General features: G+C 35.5%; 1 pseudogene; it reads left to right on the plus strand.

The window, feature by feature from the left end:
• The first annotated feature begins 1,316 nt into the window (after positions 1-1,316).
• On the plus strand, positions 1,317-5,059 carry LOC132286247 (G-type lectin S-receptor-like serine/threonine-protein kinase LECRK3; annotated as a pseudogene).
• Positions 5,060-6,000: the final 941 nt, after the last annotated feature.

Here is a 6,000-nt window from a genome sequence, read left to right on the forward strand (position 1 = left end):
CTAAAATAAAAATAGTAATCATATTCAATAGGTATTATATTTAGTCTGGAGAAAGGTTTTTTTGCTAAGCGATGTGTAAAAGATCATTTTTGAATAAAGTTAAATTTTGAATTTTTATTTTTCATTTGATTAATATGAATATACATGTACATGTGTATAAGAAAATTCAAACTTGTAAAACTAAATCGAACTAAATTGAAATGGTCATTTACAAATGAGCTTCGTTCCTGATTTGGTTTGATTTTAATACAGTCATTTATAAATGAGTTTCGTTCAATTAATTCTAGTGATTTGATTTGATTTGATTTTAATACGAATATTAAAATCTTTTAACATTTTTACCTTGACCTTGATTTGTAGCTTGCAATCACTTGTGCATTAATTAGGAATATAAAAATTCTAGATCGTGCATCTCTACCATTTTGAATGTCTTCGGTCTAGTTTCAAAAATCAAAACCCACGCCTCCATATGCATCTTAAATAATTGGTTTCAAGGCAATCCTTAACGTGTACGCTATCTTTCTCAAATAAAATACTAGATTCAAATTTTCATGATAATATATAGAATATTTTTTTGGTATAATTTCTCGGTCCCACCCCACTTAACCACGCACATTAACTATTAAAAATTTGGAAAATAATTTTTACTTTCCTTGAACGAGAAATAATATAAAATTTTATAAATATCATAGTTAAAATATTATCATTCAAGTTCTATTTGATTGGTTAGAAATTAGTAGTGAAAAGTGAAAATAAAAAAAGATGATATTAATTAAAAAATATATTTTTTTATAGTGTATTTGATTAGCATAATTTTTTTTAAAGAAAATTATGAAAAAAATACTATTTTATGAATTGAAAATTATGAAATTTACAATAAATTTATGACACTAGTATAAGACTTGTAAAGTTGATAAATTCTTTTAAAAAAATTATTTATTATTACTACTATTTTTTTTTTTGGGTAAATTTTTTTTTATGAAAGAGATAAATTGTTATGAAAAGTAATTTTTCTTTATTTTTCCTACCAATCAAACTTTGTGTTGAGAAAATTTTCATTTGGAAAAGCGGATTTTTTTTAAAAAAATTTTAATTTGTTTTCTCATCAGCCACACAGAACTAGGAATGGAAGGAAAGAAAAAAATAAAAAAGAAGGAACAGATTAGCAACATAGACATGAATCTGATAGAATACAGAGAGAAATGGGGAATAATAGTTGGACGAGAGACACGGAGCAGTGGATTAGGGTTAAAGATACATACACATACAAGTGCATACATATATATATATATATATATATATATATATATATATATATATATATATGGCATCAGGAAAGAGAGAAAATTACGCAGGAGGTTTTTCGGAGTCATCGTCTTCAGCGAAGGGACGCTTCAGGTGGGCATGACGACCTAATTTATTTATTTCTCACTATTTTTTTTTTTTTTTTTTTTCTTTTTGAAAATTAATGTGATTTCTTTGTTACAGATCTCTTTTTGAAGATTCAATTTTCGGAGAATCGCTATTTGGGACTCCCCAAAACCAATCAATCTTTTCTCCGATTGAATTCGTGGTAAGGCTTTTACCTTTGCCTGTTTGATTCATCGTAGTATATGTGAGAGGTCAAATTAATAATAAAAGGTAAAATGGACACGGAAATGGGAATTTTGGTCCAAAAACATTGGATGTTGTCTCTTTAACGGCTCAAATCTAACAGCTGTATGCTAGAGGGTCAAATTTTAACTTTTTGTAACATGAGGTTTGTTTGTTGCAACAATAAAAAAAATAGTAGGTGGGTATTTTGCAACTTTTTTGATAGTAAGGGGGTTAAATTTTTATTTTTTATTTTTTTGTGCACAACACACAGGTTAGTTCAATTTGGCGAATAAAGATAATGAACCATCATTCAATGTCTATATATATATATATATATATATATAATGTTAGAGTAGAGCCTGAATATACGGGAGCGAATTTTATTATTTTTGTCTTTCATGTATTATAATGTTTAAATATTCCAAAGATTATTTCAGCAAACTGTAGAATGTTCAGTGGGGTTGCCCATGAAATAGGAAGACTTGTTATTGTAACGGAGTCTCGATTCCGGACTGGTTTCAAGTTTTTTTTTTTCGTGTGGCGTCTGCTGTTGCTTTTGATTCGTTTTTTTTTTTTTTTCGGTTAGTTGGTGTTGAACAAAAGACAAAAAGAAAAACTGTAGAATGTTCAAACCTAGGAATTTCGAAACTGCAAAGCATATAAGTTGAATTGTGAGATCATAATTAACAACTAGCAAGAAGAAAAGGGTACACATTGTGTGTGTGTGTGTGTGTGAGAGAGAGAGAGAGAGAGGGAGACTTTCTCACATTTTGCACTCTGCAAGCAATTTAAAGACTTATAATTCATAGAAGATAGACTAGAAAACTTTCTATATGACTTTGTCTGCATAGTCAGTTTAGTGGATCAAGATTATTTTCTATTATACTTCGTTGTCATAGACATTTTCAGCCGCCCATAAATTCATATTATAGAATAAAACAGCTAGTTACCTACAAACTGTACCTACAAACTGCAGAGGATAACACAGAAAAAACAGAAAAAAGATGGTAATTGCTATCACGTTCTTTATTCTCCTCTCTGCTTTGCATATAGCATTAGCTCAACAAAGACAATCAAATATAAGCGTAGGTTCTTCACTAACTCCAACCAGTACCAACTCCTCTTGGCTATCCGGTTCCGGTCTATACGCCTTCGGCTTCTACAAGGAAGCCAATGGCTATGCTGTTGGCATATTTCTTTCTGGAATTCCTGAAAAGACATTGGTGTGGACAGCCAACAGAGACGACCCCCAGCGGGTAGTCCCCAGCAATACAACTTTGCTCTTGTCTGGCAATGGAAGGCTACTCTTGCAGCCACCCCAAGGCCAAGTCATAGATATAGCTACCCTTGATCAATCTGCTTCTTCGGCATCTATGCTTGATTCAGGCAATTTTGTGCTCTATAACTCTATTCAAAAGATCATATGGCAGAGCTTTGAGAACCCAACAGACACACTTTTGCCCGGTCAGCGCCTCTCACCCGGGGCAGCACTGTTCTCTAGTGCTTCGGATACTGACCACTCGAAGGGTATATTTCGTCTCCGGATGCAAGATGACGGGAACCTTGTGCAGTACCCGGTTTACGATCCGCTCACAACCAGTATGTCTTACTGGTCGACTGGCACGGTTGGAGCAGGAAACAACGTGACCCTCAATCTTGATGATGATGGTCATCTCTACTTGTTAAACTCAAATTCCATCCAAATCAACTTAACAACAGGAGGAAATCCAAAAGAAGGAATGATCTATCTGATGAGAATTGATGTGGATGGTCTATTCCGGGTTTATTCACACAGCTCGGATCAGAAAGGCAACTGGTCGGTTGTATGGCAATCTTCAAATGATAAGTGTGACCCTAAAGGTCTATGTGGCCTTAACGGATTTTGTGTTTTAATGGATCAGGAAGCTGATTGTAGATGCCTTCCAGGATTTGATTTTGTTGATCGAGGCAAGTGGAGTTTAGGTTGCGAGAGGAATTTCACAGCAGCAAGTTGTAAAGACAAGGAAGCAAATGTCAATTATGCGATGACGCCATTACCTAACACCTTGTGGGAAAACAATCAATACTCGGAGTTATTATCAGTGCCAACCGCAGAACATTGCAAGGAAGCCTGTTTGGAGGATTGTAACTGCGAGGCTGCACTATACAGAGGCACAGAGTGCAGAAAGCAGAGTCTTCCTTTGAGATATGGAAGAAGATTGCTGACTGAACCAACAGTTGCTTTCATCAAGGTGGGAACATCTGAACCCCTCATGAATGGTGTCCCAGTTGATAAGCCTAAAGAACCCAAGAAAGAGCTAAGATTGGACATTCTGATCATCAGCATTTTGCTTGTAGCTTTGGCATTTGTTGTGTTTGTAATTTCTGGAGTTCTTATATATACTACAGAAATAGTGTGTGGGCATATAAGAAGATCGTCGAGCAAGGGAATGTTGAATTGGGTGAGGATGTTGCTCCAAGAGCATACACTTATGCAGAACTCGAGCAAGTAACAAATGGTTTTAGCGAAGAGTTGGGTAGTGGATCTTTTGGGAAGGTCTATAAAGGTAATGTGTTGTCTACTCAGAAAATGGTGGCTGTGAAGAGACTGCATAAAGTTTTAGCCGAAGGGGAAATGGAATTTCAAACCGAGGTGAAAATGATTTGGAGAACCCATCACCGGAATCTTGTCCGGCTGCTTGGTTACTGTATTGATGGGCCTGAGAGGCTTCTGGTGTATGAATACATGAGCAATGGGTCACTTGCAGATATACTCTTCTTGCCTGAAAACCGGCCAAGTTGGGATGAAAGAATTGGAATTGCTCTCGACATTGCTAGAGGCATTCTGTATCTGCACGAAGAGTGTGAAACGCAGATCATCCATTGTGACATCAAACCTCAAAACATACTCATGGATGAATACAGGTGTGCCAAAATTTCTGACTTTGGATTGGCAAAGCTCCTAAAGCCTGACGAGACTAGGATCTTTACCGGGATCAGAGGAACAAAAGGTTATGTAGCGCCTGAGTGGCATCGTAAACTGCCCGCAACAGTTAAAGCAGATGTTTACAGCTATGGAATTGTGTTGTTTGAGATCGTATGTTGCCGGAGGAGTGTGGATTGGAGCCTTCCAGAGGATGAAGCCGTTCTTGAAGAATGGGTTTACGATTGTTTCGAAGCTGGTGAGATGGGTAAACTTTTGGGTGATGAGCAGTTTGCCAAGCAAAAACTGGAGAGAATGGTTAAAATAGGTCTCTGGTGCATCCAAAATGAGCCATCACTCCGCCCCTCAATGAAGAAAGTTTTATTGATGCTGGAAGGAACTGTTGACATCCCAGTACCTCCCAGTCCTACTTCTTTCCTAAGTTCCATGTAGTTTTTTTAGTTCCTCTTTGTTTCTCCTTGATCTAGTTTTTGTTGTATTTGTCTATGATCCAAACTTGTCATAAATTTGAATAAAGATTTGACTTAATGATCAGAACAATCAAGAGTATAGTTCTTGCTATTTCTAATTGAACTAAGTTTTTTGCCTGCTTTAGTTCTACTGTTTATAAGGATCAATTTCATCAACTGGCGAAAAAAAGAAGAGAGAAAGATCAAATCACCTACCTCCAGTATGTAAAATGTAGTTTCAATTATTTGCATAAACTGATTCTGCTTGTATAGCACGGTTCTCTCTCCTATGAAATTCTCAGAGCATTTTCACGGTGGTTGTCCTCTTTTTTTAGTCTTATTGCTCAAGTTCATTACTCTACTGTGCCATTTCTGGTTAAGCAAGAACTCATTCCTTTCATCATGCTCGTAAATCCACTGTTGCACATATTAGAGATAGGAAATTTGATTTTTTTTTTTTGCTTTTTCTTTTCTTTTCTTCTTCTTCACCAGTTGATGAACAATAATTACATTCCAGTATAACTACAGCAGGCAAAAACTTAGACCATTTAGTTTTAATAGGAACTATTCTATTGATTTTTTTAATTAATCGGTAAATCTTTATTCAAAGTTATTTCAGCGCTGGGTCATAGACACTAAATAACAAAATTAGTGAAAATAAACAGATTAGCTAGTGAACATTGTACTCAAGATGAAAATAGAAACATAATTTATATTTCTAGTAAAGGTGGTCTGAATCAAGTATCCAACGCCACTAATTGACTACCTGTTCGATGCTTGGCCTTCCTCACTGTCAACCATTAGAGTGTACCTCTTTTGAGTTTTGCCCTCAAGGGTGAAAAGGTTGGTGATGTTACTGTCTAGAATTTTAGTCACCATGCTAATGATTTTGTGCCCCAGTTTATTTTCCTCTTTTTGGCGAAGTATAAAATTCAAACTCTAAACTTGCACGGTCCTTTGGATGTTCTGCTATCACTTTCGTTACGCTGTTACGAATTTACAATAGTTGCCCAACCACTTTGTAGAATGAAC

This window comes from Cornus florida, unplaced genomic scaffold, assembly GCF_030987335.1.
Source record: "Cornus florida cultivar Cherokee Brave unplaced genomic scaffold, ASM3098733v1 CherokeeBrave_3.0.0_Hap2_Chr11, whole genome shotgun sequence".
In the NCBI taxonomy this organism is placed as follows: Eukaryota; Viridiplantae; Streptophyta; class Magnoliopsida; order Cornales; family Cornaceae; genus Cornus; species Cornus florida.